The sequence below is a fragment of the Ambystoma mexicanum genome, chromosome 2q (genome assembly GCF_040938575.1).
Source record: "Ambystoma mexicanum isolate Mex_15411 chromosome 2q, UKY_AmexF1_1, whole genome shotgun sequence".
Classification (NCBI taxonomy): domain Eukaryota; kingdom Metazoa; phylum Chordata; class Amphibia; order Caudata; family Ambystomatidae; genus Ambystoma; species Ambystoma mexicanum.
The window spans coordinates 515942927-515958772 of record NC_090924.1 but is presented as its reverse complement, the minus strand read 5'-3'; positions in this window follow the sequence as shown (position 1 = coordinate 515958772).

Sequence of the window (15846 nt, the reverse complement as noted above, 5' to 3'; positions counted from 1 at the left end):
GGCCCGGCCCCGGCAGGCCCCGGCCCACTTAAAGCACTGGACTAAGGGATTCTGGTCATGACTGCTAGAACCTCCCTTGGCTGCGGGTGCCTTCTGGCAATTTCACCAGCACAGTAAGGGCTGGCAGAGTGCATTGCCCTTCGATGGATGGTTACAACACTTCCCCTCTCGAGCTGGCTAATGTCTGACAGTTTTGTGATGGCTTTTGTCTCTTTTATTCTCTTTTTGTTTTAGGAGTGTGTCCCATTTGCTTGACAGTCACAATATGGGAGTGGTAAAGAATGTAGCTCATTAACACATTCCATTTATGTACCAAACATTGTACTGCTTAAAGATTGTTTTCCTGTGGCTATTCATGCATTGTGAGCTGACAGCTTCAATAATGACAATGACCATGAATAAAGTAACTGTGTGGACCTTTTGATGAATCCTTTCAATTGATCAAATGCTGGCAACCCTAATTCCAGCATGGAAGCCACATTGGAAACTGTGGTATCAATGCAATCAGAAGGGCTAATCTGGGACAGCAGAGCTACAACGGATGGTACAATCATAACCTTGCCACCATTATAAACAAACAAGTGACCATCCATGATCAAACTTTGCGAATCCATTTCTGACGTACAAAGGACACGATGCAAGGTGCGAAGGCCATACAAAGGCCCTGTTCAGCCCCTGTTCACCACTGACCTCCACCAGCCACGGACTGACTAACCCGCCTAGACCCATACACATGAGTACATCATAGCTCTCGTTGCTGCGCAAGTATCTATATGACTAAGGAGAGCAGTTGTCAGACAAATATTTAGCCTGATGAAAACTCACTGCACCCTTCCACGCCATGACACTCGAACTTCGTCATTGCTCGGCTAATTGGGTATTACATACTGAAACAGCCACAAATCCCTGCTTGTATGTCATTGGCCTTTCAGATGTCTAAAATTACTGATCAACCTCTTAGTTAAATGCATTTTGCCTAGACTTTTGAATGTGGCATGCTGCCTATTGTGAACTATTGCTAGCCACTGCATTTTACACTTGCATTCTGTTATTATCCACTACATTACTAGCCCAGTTACTAGCTATTGTGTCCCATTGTTAGCTATTGCATTTTGCACGCGCATTCTGGGATTAGCCATTGCATTACTAGCCCAGCTACTAGCTATTGTATCCCATTGTTAGCTATTGCATTCTGCACTTGCATTCTGTTATTAGCCACTACATTACTAGCCCAGTTACTAGCTATTGTGTCCCATTGTTAGCTATTGCATTCTGCACTTGCATTCTGTTATTAGCCACTACATTACTAGCCCAGTTACTAGCTATTGTGTCCCATTGTTAGCTATTGCATTCTGCACTTGCATTCTGTTATTAGCCACTACATTACTAGCCCAGTTACTAGCTATTGTGTCCCATTGTTAGCTATTGCATTCTGCACTTGCATTCTGTTATTAGCCACTATATTACTATCCCAGTTACTAGCTATTGTGTCCCATTGTTAGCTATTGCATTTTGCACTTGCATTCTGGTATTAATCCTTGCATTACTTTTGCTACAACCCATTGAGCCCACACCACATGTTTGCTACACTCTGCCTATTGAGCCCTGACACCAGCCATTGCCCATCACAACACACCGTAACTCTCAGCCTTCCTGCCTAAGCCCATCACACCAGCAGTATATCCAGCTGTTCAGTACTATGGCCACGTTAAGAAGTGAGACACTCACCATGGCCTCAATCCTTCCACTACTTCATAACATTTAATCTCTGAACTGTCCACCTTCTTCAGGTCTTAACATCCCTTCTAATACACATACTATTGACTCTTTCCTTATAGAACCATGCCTATCACCGACAGAATGGATCACTAGATTTGCCACCGCCCCCACACTTCTAATCCCATGCCCCACATTCTTAAGAAATACTAGACTAGGATCTCGCTTTAATTTAGTCAATAACACAATTCACACTCTCGCTTGTCCTACCCGCCTGAGACACGCTAGATTAAGCACCTGCACTAGCCTTAAACCTAAGCATCATAGGGTGTCTACTCAACAAACTAGAATTAACACAGTACTACTGACACCCGCAACTGCTCCTAATAGCCACAACCCGGACATACCTGCAGATGACATCACAACACCTACCACTATTACAATCAAAGGCGCACTCATTAACGCTCGCTCCCTGATAGCTCATTCTCATGACATTGCTGACCTGATCATCGCCAATCAGTTAGACTTCCTTGCGGTCACAGAAACATGGCTCCATCCTGCAGCCGGCCCGGCACTCTCAATCGCTATCCCAGAGAATTAGAATATTAGCCAAACCAATAGAAAATCAGGGATTGGGGGTGGAGTGGCCATTATCGCCAAAACCAACTTGAACTTCAGAGAAGCCATGAACACTGGCTTACCTTCCGCTGAACTCCTTTCTATCAAAATACCATTATCTCACACCCATACTATACTTCTACATCTCATCTATAGACCACCTGGCGCCATCTCTTCCTTTGAAGACGATATTACACACTTACTGACCGCCAACACTAAACCGCGTTCACAAATTATCCTCATGGGTGACTTTAACCTAGGCCTCAAGACCCTAACAATACCAACACTACCCTACTCAATGATACTATCACTCATCTAGGCCTCACACAACATATAGCCAAACGCACACACGCAAAAGGGAGATCCTTGGATTGGTTGACTGACGCCAACTGCAAACTTTCTTTGACTGACATCACCCCCTGCGCCTTGTCAGACCACCATCTTATCACCTTTTCCATACCCAAAGACCTGCCCAAATGTACACCTACTTGCACGACACCACAAACCGCATCCAGAAATAGACGCAATATCACCATTGAGAATCTAAGACCACTACTAAACCCAATCACCAATGCCAACCTTCCTATCTCGAACTCTAATCCAGTTGCCCTCGTTAAACTTTATAACAACACGCTGGAACAGGCCCTTGATCAAATAGCCCTGCTTAAATTAAGAAAACCTAAACCAGCTGCACATATAAATAAATGGTTTTCTGCAGAATTAAAAGATCTCCGCAACATTAAAAGAACAGCGGAATCAAATTGGCGAAAAGCCCTGTCACGTCCATCCAAAGAGAAGTTCGCATCGGTAGCAGCCACTTACAAAACTGCCATCACGAACGCCAAAAAAGAGATCTTTAATTTGAGAATACATAACGCCAAATCCGGCACAAAAGAATTAGTCTCTATCCTAAGAGAATTGGAATCACCTGTGCCCCCTACAGACGACTGTATCAAAAACAAAGCTTGGTGTAACAACATTCAACAAGCTCTCTCAAATAAAATAGCCCTCTTACAAGCTAAGATTGACTCTAAAAAAGCTAGCCTCGCTCCCAAAGACCACTCGAACACCAATAAGGGCGTCACTAGTCATGATTGCCTGCTGTTTCACTTCACCCCAGTAACTGAGGACAAAGTCATTGGGCCTCATTACGACCCTGGCGGAAATCGCGGTGCTAAATGCACCGCGGAGCACGGCGGAAAGCTGCCGATAGCGCCATGGAGGTTGGCGGATTTTCCGCCCCATGCCGACCTTGGCGGGGCGGTAAATCCCCATTCCCCATTTTACCCTTCCCCATTCCCATTTTTGCCCCATAGGGTATAATGGGAGTGGGGAAGGAGTTAATTGCGCCACCGTAAAATACGGTGGCGTAATTAACAACAAGGTCCCATAGCGCCATGGATTTTTCCGCCCGGAAAAACCAGGCGGAAAACGTTCCATGGCGCTACGGGAACTCGTAGTAGGGCGGACGGGTCCGCCGCGAATAACGCTGGCGTAAACCCACTCCGCCAGGGTCGTAATGAGGCCCATTAACATAATTGCCAGCCTCAAACCTTCAAACTGCCAAGGCGACATATGTGCTGCCTCAGTCATCAAGGATGGAGCTAAAGACCTAGCCCCTTTCATCACCACCCTGATCAATTCTGTCGTCCCTCTTAGCACTATGTTTACTTTTTTCAATGTTATAGTCGTATTCACCATTTTTCTAACAACACAAACACAATAGTTTCAGGGTGTTTAAACAGCATGGGTTGTTATAACATAACACAATGGCATTTATTTGGGCAACCTCAGGAATAAAGCACCAATTCTATCCCACTCGCAATCAAACCTGTGGACCACATGGTCGAAAGATCTTTTATGTCTGCCCCGAAAACACCTGCTCTCAGGCTCCCTTCACTGGGACGCAAGCTCGGGGGAAACCTGCCAATTTTGCACCATGAGGGGGGCAGGCTCTGTCTGCTGCACTCCTCCGATCAGTCTCTGCAGCCACAGGACTGGAATGACTGTCGCAGCTACCACCTCTGCCGCGGCGAGAGTAGCCACCCAGGCAAATGTGACTTGCACGGATCCCCTTACGTTACCAAGAACAGTAAGTTACTTACATTTGGTGACGACAGTAAAACAACTTGAATTCTTGTATGGACTTTAAAAAGCACGGGCGAACATTGCACAAAAAAACTGTAGGAGACGTTTGAAAGGGACAGGTTGCTTTCAACATGTATTAGTGGTTGCGGGAACAAATCTGCCTCCAATGGGCCTAAACTGATGTACAACTAAAGGTAATGCACACACCTTCCCTCAGCCACAGCCACTGTCTTTTCCTGTTACCATGATTCATGAAATCAAACGAGGGTACGCCCCTCAAGTTTCTCAATTCATGAAACAGTTTAAGAGGCCAGGATTCCTTCCCTGAAGTGCCAATCTTCCTGTAAATACCCGAATAAGCAACTTGTTTATTGGTCTCAGTCGCATCTCACAATAACTCTGCACTCACCTACTACTCCATGCTCACAGACTAGGGTGGGGACCTCTCTACAAGCTCCACTGGAGGCACCGATGTTTAAGCTTTAAAATACATATTTAAGGTCTCCAAATCCTTATTGGAATCATCAACCATGGGAGTAAAGCAAACAAGTTCTCCTGTTGATAATTAAAAAGCCGCACTTGTGCAGCAGCATTCTCAATGACTGTTCACCTGACATTGCTGCAATTAGATAAAAGAACCAGAACCTGTGTACATTCTGATTGGAATATAGACTCTGTGCACGCTTGGCTTCTGTTGAGTTGAGATGGGCTGGATGTGCTAAGGACTGGGAGTATCTAAGACTTCATAATGGTAGGTGATCCCCAATCAGGAAACACTCCTGGTTTCAATACATACAAATTTTTGAAAGCTTCAAAGCAGTATCTAAGAGACGCATATTACTATTTAACATATCGCACAATAAGAGGCAACCACTTCTGGTGAGGATACTATAAACAAACTCCTTACTCTGAGGTATGACTCAGCGTTTCCGATTATGGCCATTAACTGAGCTGAACTATTAACAAACTTTAGAAACATGATAAACCGATGGAATGACTGAGCACGATGGTAGGCCTTGTCCTAGTGTGATAGATTTTCCTGTATGTGCAGGCAAATAAATAGCCAGTGGAAACAGTAAACAGCAAAATCGAGAGGAGAATGCTTAATGTAAAACTCTGGCTGATGCTGATCTTTCATTGTGGTGTGCGCTGCTCCATCTAGTCCTAAACCTGCCAGGAGAATGGCCCCTTTTAGCAGAGTTACATCTTGAAAAGCTTTGAAAACACACAGCATTGTGTTGATGTTTGTTGTGGTAGCCAAGGTTTGTTGGTGCACGGCACGACGTCTGCTTAATGGGTTTGAACTGTGCAACTTGAACAGAAAGTTTTTCGATGAAAGTTGATGATGTATTTCTCGCTTACACATATTTGAGTAGAAATAGTGCACTACACACTGTAGTGAGTGGACACATGGGGTGCAATGTAGTGGGCCTACAGTGCATACACACTTAATGAATTTCCTTCAATTTAGTTGCCATCGACTCATCAGTGCACGATACATCTCCATGACTTGTGCAAGTCTTGTAAAAAAAAGTTTGATCACACCTTTGGATGTGACAGCCAGGTGAGGGGCCTCTGCCAGGTTGTAACATCTCAGTGTATTCAGTCCAATAGACGTATGGCTTGCACAAGTTCAGTGTCCTGAATGAAGAGGAGGGGTCACAATGGGAACACCCCTTTTGTAGTCAGTTATCACCCTACTTCCTCCCCATAAGGTGCGTGCTGCAAAACACACATATGCAAGGGAGCATACGTATGTGATTGCAGTGAGAGCCGTAGGAAGGCATCTACCGCAGCGTGCAAGGCCCCTGTGACCTGCGAAGCCTGGGGCAGTTCGCCGTCTGGCACCCACCTCATGACGGCCCTGTACCTGATCAGTCATGCCATGATGTTTGCATGTGTCAGAATGTAAGCAATCACATTTTGCTCGTCGCTAGCCAGTTGCAGATTGAAATACCATGACTACACTGTGCACAGTGCCCTAAGTAAAGTGACGCGTGGGGACTTTCTAGTATATAGAACAGAACATCAGGACTCATGCAATGGGACATTGTTTTGCCAAGGGTTGCTCCTAAGCAGAGGACATTGCATTGTTGGTGGATGAATGTCTTCCTTCCATAAACTCTCCTCTCCCAGCCCAAGTGCGAGTCCTGGCAGTGGCTCACAGCCAAGCTTGGGCAACAGTCCAGTCAGCCTTCAGCATTCAGTGTTCTGGGGGTCCCAGGGCCTGTCCTGCGGGGGGACAGGCAAGCACAGGCGGGACAGGGTTCATCCAAACCCTAGCCCCGGGCAGAGCCCACCGGGGCATGGGCCTGTTCCAATGCCCAGTTTGGAGCTTGAGACTCAACCCGTCCACAGCTGTGCCAGAGAAGATATTCAGGGTTCTACTTGCCAACCACTGCCATCTTCTCTAAAGGAGGTGAGGCCTGAGGACACCTCAACGAGGGGCATCAGGGCACCCAAAGGCCAAGAGGATAGCGGGGAAAAATGAAGGGGATGTTGGTTATAACCTTTCTGGCACTGTCGAGTTTCTCTTTGGGTATGAACGATGCAAATACCACTCTCGTCACCATCATTAGCAGCCGATAGGGGTTTGGGGATTTTTTGGCATGGTGAACAAAAAGAAGTGCCAATGGCTGTTTAACATGCGGCTTATTCTTTTAATGTGCTGCTGACATGAGGAATGAAGGAAGGAAAAAGGAAGGAAAAGGAAGGAAGGAAGGAAGGAAAAAGAAGGAAGGAAGGAAAAGGAAGGAAGGAAGGAAAAGGAATGAAGGAAGGATGGAAGGAAGGAAAGGGAATGAAGGAAGGAAGGAAAGGGGAGGAATGAAGGAAGGAAAGGGAAGGAATGAAGGAAGGAAAAGGAAGTAAGAAAAGGGAAGGATTGAAGGAAGGAAAATGAAGGAAGAAAAAGGAAGGATAAGGAAGGAAGGAAGAAAGGAAGGAAGGAAGGAAGGAAGGAAGGAAGGAAGGAAGGAAGGAAGGAAGGAAAAGGAAGGAAGGAAAGGGAAGGATTGAAGGAAAGAAGGAAAAGGAAGAAATGAAGGACGCTAAAGGAAGGAATGAAAAGGAAGGAAAAGGAAGGAAGGGAAAAAAGGAAGGAAAAGGAAGAAAGGAAAAGGGAAGAAGGAGAGAAGGAAAAGGAAGGGGAATGAAGGAAGGAAGGGAGGAAGGAAGGAAGGAAGGAAGGAAGGAAGGAAGGAAGGAAGGAAGGAAGGAAGGAAGGAAGGAAGGAAGGAAGGAAAGGGAAAGGGAAGGAATGAAGGAAGGAAAGGGAAGGAAGGGAAGGAATGAAGGAAGGAATGAAGGAAAAGGAAGGAAAGGGAAGGAAAGGGAAGGAAGAAAGGAAAAGGAATGAAAAGGAAGGAAGGAAAATGAAGGAATGAATTCAAAGGAAGGAAAAGGAAGGAAGAAAAAAGGAAGGAAAATGAAGGAAGGAAAGGGAAGGAAAAGAAAGCAAAAGGAAAGAATGGAGGCAGCGAAAGGGAAGGAAGGAAAAGGAAAGGGAAGGAATGAAGGAAGGAAGGAGAAGGAAGGAATGAAGGAAGGAAGGAAAGGTAAGGAATGAAGGAAGGAAAAGGAAGGAAGGAAAGGGAAGGATTGAAGAAAGGAAGGAAAGGGGAGGAAGGCAAGGGGAGGAATGAAGGAAGGGAAAGGAAGGAAAAGGAAGGAAGAAAGAAGGAAGGAAAAGGAAAGAAGGAAGGAAGAAAAAGGGAACAAAAGGAAGTAAGGAAAAGGAAGGAAGGAAGGAAGGAAGGAAGGAAGGAAGGAAGGAAGGAAGGAAGGAAGGAAGGGGAAAGGGAAGGAATGAAGAAAGGAAGGGAAGGGAAGGAATGGAGGAAGGAAGGAACAGGAAGGAAGGAAGGAAGAAAGGAAGGAAGAAAAAGGAACAGGGAAGGAAGGAAGGAAGGAAGGAAGGAAGGAAGGAAGGAAGGGTTGAAGGAAGGAAGGAAGGGGAAAGGGAAGGAAGGAATGAAGGAAAGAAGGAAGGAAAAGGAAGGAAGGGTAAAAAGGAAGGAAATGGAAGGAAGGAAAAGGGAAGAAGGACAGAAGGAAAAGGAAAGGAATGAAGGAAAGAAGGAGGGAAAAGGATGGAATGAATCAAGGTAGGAAAATGAAGGAAGGAATGAAGGAAGGAATGAAGGAAAAGGAAGGAAGGAAAAGGAAGGAATGAAGGCAAAGGAAGGAAAGGGAGGGAAACGGAAGCAAAAGGAAAGAATGGAGGCAGAGAAAGGGAAGGAAGGAAGGAAGGAAGGAAAGGGAAGGAAGGAAAGGAAAGGGAAGGAATGAAGGAAGGAAGGAAAAAGAAGGAAGGAATGAAGGAAGGAGTGAAGGAAAAGGAAGGAAGGTGAAGGAAGAAAGGAAAATGAAGGAAAGGGAAGGAAGGAAAAGGAAGGAATGAAGGCAAAGGAAGGAAAAGGAAGGAAGGAAAAAGGAAGGGAAATGAAGGACGGAAAGGGAAGGAAAAGGAAGCAAAAGGAAAGGGAAGGAATGAAGGAAGGAAGGAAAGGTAAGGAATGAAGGAAGGAAAAGGAAGGAAGGAAGGGAAGGATTGAAGAAAGGAAGGAAAGGGAAGGAAGGCAAGGGAAGGAATGAAGGAAGGAAAGGAAGGAAGGAAAAGGAAGGAAGAAATAAGAAAGGAAGGAAAAGGAAAGAAGGAAGGAAGGAAAAGGTAAGGAAGGAAGGAAGGAAGGGAGGGAGGAAGGGAGGGGGGATGGAGAGAGGAAGGAAGGACCTTGTTCACCGCTGAGCTAGTCAGAAGGAAGGAAGGAAAAGGAAAGGGGATGAAGGAAGGAAGGAAAGGGAGGAATGAAGGAAGAAATGGAAGGAATGAAGGAAGGAAAAGGAAGTAAGAAAAGGGAAGGATTGAAGGAAGGAAAAGGAAGCAAGGAAAGGGAAGGAAGGCATGAAGGAAACGGAAGGGAGAACAAGGGAAGGAAAAGGAAGGAAGGAAAAGGAAGGAAAAGGAAAGAAGGAAGGACAGAAGCGAGGAAGAAAGGAAGGAAGGAATGAAGGAAGGGGAAAGGGGAAAGGGAAGGAATGAAGTAAGGAAGGGAAGGAATGAAGGAAGGAAGGAAAAGGAAGGAATGAAGGAAGGAAGGAAGGAAGGAAGGAAGGAAGGAAGGAAGGAAGAAAGAAAGAAAGAAGGAAGGAAGGAAGGAAGGAAGGAAGGAAGGAAGGAAGGAAGGAAGGAAGGAAGGAAGGAAGGAAGGAGAAAGGGAAGGAAAGAGTGAACGAAGGAAGGAAAAGGAAAGAAGCAAGGAAGGAAGGAAGGACGGAAGGAAGGAAGGAAGAAAGGGAAGGAATGAAGAAAGGAAGGGAAGGAATGAAGGAAGGAAGGAAGGAAGGAAGGAACAGGAAGGAAGGAATGAAGAAAGGAAGGAAGGAAAAGGGAAGGAAGGAAGGATTGAAGGAAGGAAGGAAGGAAGGGGAAAGGGAAGGAAGGAATGAAGGACAGAAGGAAGGAAAAGGAAGGAAGGGTAAAAAGGAAGGAAATGGAAGGAAGGAAAAGGGAAGAAGGACAGAAGGAAAAGGAAAGGAATGAAGGAAAGAAGGAGGGAAAGTGATGGAATAGAGGAAGCTAGGAAAAAGAAGGAAGGAATGAAGGAAGGAATGAAGGAAAAGGAAGGAAGGGGAAGGAAGAAAGGAAAAGGAAGGAAAGAAAAGGAAGGAATGAAGGCAAAGGAAGCAAAAGGAAGTAAGAAAAAGGAAGGAAGATGAAGGAAGGAAAGGGAAGGAAACGGAAGCAAAAGGAAAGAATGGAGGCAGAGAAAGGGAAAGAAGGAATTAAGGAAAGGGAAGGAAGGAAAGGAAAGGGAAGGAATGAAGGAAGGAAGGAAAAAGAAGGAAGGAATGAAGGAAGGAATGAAGGGAAACGGAAGGAAGGGGAAGGAAGAAAGGAAAATGAAGGAAAGGGAAGGAAGGAAAAGGAAGGAATGAAGGCAAAGAAAGGAAAAGGAAGGAAGAAAAAAGGAAGGGAAATGAAGGACGGAAAGGGAAGGAAAAGGAAGCAAAAGGAAAGGGAAGGAATGAAGGAAGGAAGGAAAAGGAAGGGAGGAATGAAGGAAGGAAGGAAAGGGAAGGAATGAAGGAAGGAAAAGGAAGGAAGGAAAGGGAAGGATTAAAGAAAGGAAGGAAAGGGAAGGAAGGCAAGCGAAGGAATGAAGGAAGGGAAAGGAAGGAAGGAAAAGGAAGGAAAAGGAAGGAAGAAATAAGAAAGGAAGGAACAGGAAAGAAGGAAGGAAGGAAAAGGTAAGGGAAGGAAGGAAGGAAGGGAGGAAGGGAGGGGGGATGGAGAGAGGAAGGAAGGACCTTGTTTACCCGCTGCAGCTGTCAGAAGGAAGGAAGGAAAAGGAAAGGGGATGAAGGAAGGAAGGAAAGGGAGGAATGAAGGAAGGAAATGGAAGGAATGAAGGAAGGAAAAGGAAGTAAGAAAAGGGAAGGATTGAAGGAAGGAAAAGGAAGCAAGGAAAGGGAAGGAAGGCATGAAGGAAACGGAAGGGAGAACAAGGGAAGGAAAAGGAAGGAAGGAAAAGGAAGGAAAAGGAAAGAAGGAAGGACAGAAGCGAGGAAGAAAGGAAGGAAGGAATGAAGGAAGGGGAAAGGGGAAAGGGAAGGAATGAAGTAAGGAAGGGAAGGAATGAAGGAAGGAAGGAAAAGGAATGAATGAAGGAAGGAAGGAAGGAATGAAGGAATGAAAGAAGGAAGGAAGGAAGGAAGGAAGGAAGGAAGGAAGGAAGGAAGGAAGGAAGGAAGGAAGGAAGGAAGGAAGGAAGGAAGGAAGGAAGAGGAGAAAGGGAAGGAAAGAGTGAACGAAGGAAGGAAAAGGAAAGAAGCAAGGAATGAAGGAAAGAAGGAAGGAAGGGAAGGAATGAAGGAAGGAAGGAATGAAGGTAGGAAAAGGAAAGAAGGAAAGGGAAGGAGAAAGGGAAGGAAAGAATGAACGAAGGAAGAAAAGGAAAGAAGGAAGGAAGGAAGGAAGGAAGGAAGGAAGGAAGGAAGGAAGGGAATGAAGGAAGGAAGGAAGGAAGGAACAGGAAGGAAGGAATGAAGAAAGGAAGGAAGGAAAAGGAAAAGGGAAGGAAGGAAGGATTGAAGGAAGGAAGGAAGGAAGGGGAAAGGGAAGGAAGGAATGAAGGAAAGAAGGAAGGAAAAGGAAGGAAGGGTAAAAAGGAAGGAAATGGAAGGAAGGAAAAGGGAAGAAGGACAGAAGGAAAAGGAAAGGAATGAAGGAAAGAAGGAGGGAAAGGGATGGAATGAAGGAAGCTAGGAAAAAGAAGGAAGGAATGAAGGAAGGAATGAAGGAAAAGGAAGGAAGGGGAAGGAAGAAAGGAAAAGGAAGGAAGGAAAAGGAAGGAATGAAGGCAAAGGAAGCAAAGGAAGTAAGAAAAAGGAAGGAAGATGAAGGAAGGAAAGGGAAGGAAACGGAAGCAAAAGGAAAGAATGGAGGCAGAGAAAGGGAAAGAAAGAAGGAAGGAAAGGGAAGGAAGGAAAGGAAAGGGAAGGAATGAAGGAAGGAAGGAAAAAGAAGGAAGGAATGAAGGAAGGAATGAAGGAAACGGAAGGAAGGGGAAGGAAGAAAGGAAAATGAAGGAAAGGGAAGGAAGGAAAAGGAAGGAATGAAGGCAAAGGAAGGAAAAGGAAGGAAGAAAAAAGGAAGGGAAATGAAGGACGGAAAGGGAAGGAAAAGGAAGCAAAAGGAAAGGGAAGGAATGAAGGAAGGAAGGAAAAGGAAGGGAGGAATGAAGGAAGGAAGGAAAGGGAAGGAATGAAGGAAGGAAAAGGAAGGAAGGAAAGGGAAGGATTAAAGAAAGGAAGGAAAGGGAAGGAAGGCAAGTGAAGGAATGAAGGAAGGGAAAGGAAGGAAGGAAAAGGAAGGAAAAGGAAGGAAGAAATAACAAAGGAAGGAACAGGAAGGAAAAGGTAAGGGAAGGAAGGAAGGAAGGAAGGGAGGAAGGGAGGGGGGATGGAGAGAGGAAGGAAGGGCCTTGTTTACCCGCTGCAGCTGTCAGAAGGAAGGAAGGAAAAGGAAAGGGGATGAAGGAAGGAAGGAAAGGGAGGAATGAAGGAAGGAAATGGAAGGAATGAAGGAAGGAAAAGGAAGTAAGAAAAGGGAAGGATTGAAGGAAGGAAAAGGAAGCAAGGAAAGGGAAGGAAGGCATGAAGGAAATGGAAGGGGAGAACAAGGGAAGGAAAAGGAAAGAAGGAAAAGGAAGGAAAAGGAAAGAGGGAAGGACAGAAGCGAGGAAGAAAGGAAGGAAGGCAGGAAGGAAGGAAGGGGAAAGGGGAAAGGGAAGGAATGAAGAAAGGAAGGGAAGGAATGAAGGAAGGAAGGAAAAGGAAGGAAGGAAGGAAGGAAGGAAGGAAGGAAGGAAGGAAGGAAGGAAGGAAGGAAGGAAGGAAGGAAGGAAGGAAGGAAGGAAGGAAGGAGGGAAGGAAAGAATGAACAAAGGAAGGAAAAGGAAAGAAGGAAGGAAGAAGGAAAGAAGGAAGGAAGGGAAGGAATGAAGGAAGGAAGGAATGAAGGTAGGAAAAGGAAGGAAGGAAAGGGAAGGAAGGAATGAAGGAAAGGCAAGGGAATGGAAGGAAGGAAAATGAAGGAAAGGGAAGGAAGGGAAAAGGAAGGAAAATGAAGGAAGGAAAAGGGAAGAAGGATGGAAGGAAAGGAAAGGAAGAAATGAAGGAAAGAAGGAGGGAAAGGGATGGAATGAAGGAAGGACGGAAAAAGAAGGAATGAAGGAAGGATGAAGGAAAAGGAAGGAAAGGGAAGGAAGAACGGAAAGGGAAGTAAAGGAAGGAAGGAAAGGGAGGAATGGAGGCAACGGTAGGAAAAGGAAGGAAGAAAAAAGTAAGGGAAATGAAGGAAGGAAAGGGAAGGAAAAGTAAGCAAAAGGAAAGAATGGAGGCAGGGAAAGGGAAGGAAGGAAAGGGAAAGGGAAGGAATAAAGGAGGAAGGAAAGGGAAGGAAGGAGAAGGAAGGAAGGAAGGAAGAAGGAAGGAAGGAAAAGGAAGGAATGAAGGAATGAAGGAAAGAAGGAAGGAAGGAAAAGGGAAGGAATGAAGGCAGGAAGGAATGAAGGAAGGAAAAGGAAGGAAGAAAAGGGAAGGATTGAAGGTAGGAAGGAAAAGGAAGGAATGAAGGAACGAAGGAGAAGGAAGGAATGAAGGAAGGAATGAAAGGTAAGGAATGAAGGAAGGAAAAGGAAAGAAGGAAAGGGAAGGATTGAAGAAAGGAAGGAAAGGGGAGGAAGGCAAGGTTAGGAATGAAGGAAGGGAAAGGAAGGAAAGGAAGGAAAAGGAAGGAAGAGGAAGGAAGAAAGAAGGAAGGGAAAGGAAAGATGGAAGGAAGAAAAAGGGAAGAAAAGGAAGAAAGGAAAAGGAAGGACAAGGAAAGAATGAAGAAGGAAGGAAGGAAGGAAGGAAGGAAGGAAGGGAGCAAGGAAGGAAGGAAGGAAGGAAGGGGAAAGGGAAGGAATGAAGAAACGAAGGGACAGAATGAAGGAAGGACGGAACAGGAAGGAAGGAATGGAGGAAGGAAGGAAAAGGAAAAGGGAAGGAATGAATGAAGGAAGGAAGGAAGGAAGGATTGAAGGAAGGAAGGAAGGGGAAAGGGAAGGAAGGAATTAAGGAAGGAAAAGGGAAGGAAGGGAGGAAGGGAGGAAGGAAGGAATGAAGGAAAGAAGGAAGGAAAGGGGAAGGAAGGAATAAAGGAAGGAATGAAGGAAGGGAAAGGAAGGAAGGAAAAGGAAGGAAAAGGAAGGAAGGGTAAAAAGAAAGGAAATGGAAGGAAGGAAAAGGGAAGAAGGACGGAAGGAAAACGAAAAGAAAGGAATGAAGGAAGGAAGGAGGGAAAGGGATGGAATGAAGGAAGGTAGGAAAAAGAAGGAAGGAATGAAGGAAAAGGAAGGAAGGGGAAGGAAGAAAGGAAAAGGGAGGAAAAGGAAGGAAAAGGAAGGAATGAAGGCAAAGGAAGGAAAAGGAAGGAAGAAAAAAGGAAGGAAGATGAAGGAAGGAAAGGGAAGGAACCGGAAGCAAAAGGAAAGAATGGAGGCAGGGAAAGGGAAGGAAGGAAAGGGAAAGGGAAGGAATAAAGGAAGAAGGAAAGGGAAGAGGGAAGGAAGGAAAGGAAGGAAGGAAGGAAGGAAGGAAGGAAGGAAGGAAGGAAGGAAGGAAGAAGGAAGGAAGGAAGGAAGGAAAAGGAAGAGGAAGGAAAAGGAAGAGGAATGAAGGAAAGAAGGAAGGAAGGAAAAGGGAAGGAATGAAGGCAGGAAGGAATGAAGGAAGGAAAAGGAAGGAAGAAAAGGGAAGGATTGAAGGTAGGAAGGAAAAGGAAGGAATGAAGGAAGGAAGGAGAAGGAAGGAATGAAGGAAGAAATGAAAGGTAAGGAATGAAGGAAGGAAAAGGAAAGAAGGAAAGGGAAGGATTGAAGAAAGGAAGGAAAGGGGAGGAAGGCAAGGTTAGGAATGAAGGAAGGGAAAGGAAGGAAAAGGAAGGAAAGGGAAGGAAGAGGAAGGAAGAAAGAAGGAAGGGAAAGGAAAGATGGAAGGAAGGAAAAAGGAAGGAATGGAGGAAGGAAGGAAAAGGAAAAGGGAAGGAATGAAGGAAGGAAGGAAGGAAGGAAGGAAGGAAGGAAGGAAGGAAGGAAGGAATGAAGGAAGAAGGAAGGAAAGGGGAAGGAAGGAATAAAGGAAGGAATGAAGGAAGGGAAAGGAAGGAAGGAAAAGGAAGGAAGGGTAAAAAGAAAGGAAATGGAAGGAAGGAAAAGGGAAGAAGGAAGAAGGAAAACGAAAAGAAAGGAATGAAGGAAGGAAGGAGGGAAAGGGATGGAATGAAGAAAGTAGGAAAAATAAGGAAGGGAATGAAGGAAGGAATGAAGGAAAGGAAGGAAGGGGAAGGAAGAAGGAAAAAGGAAGGAAAAGGAAGGAATGAAGGCAAAGGAAGGAAAGGGAAGGAAGAAAAAAAGGAAGGAAGATGAAGGAAGGAAAGGGAAGGAACCGGAAGCAAAAGGAAAGAATGGAGGCAGAGAAAAGGAAGGAAGGAAGGAAGGAAGGAAAGGAAGGAAAGAAAGGGAAGGAATGGAGGAAGGAAGGAAAAAGAAGAAAGGGATGAAGGAAGGAATGAAGGAAAAGGAAGGAAGGGGAAGCAAGAAAGGAAAATGAAGGAAAGGGAAGGAAGGAAAAGGAAGGAATGAAGGCAAAGGAAGGAAAAGGAAGGAAGGAAAAAGGAAGGAAAATGAAGGACGGAAAGGGAAGGAAAAGTAAGCAAAAGGAAAGAATGGAGGCAGGGAAACGGAAGGAAGAAAAAGGAAAGGGAAGGAATGAAGGAAGCAAGGAAAGGGAAGGAATGAAGGAAGGAAGGAAGGAAGGAAAAGGAAGGAATGAAGGAAGGAAAAGGAAGGAAGGAAAGGGAAGGATGGAAGGAAG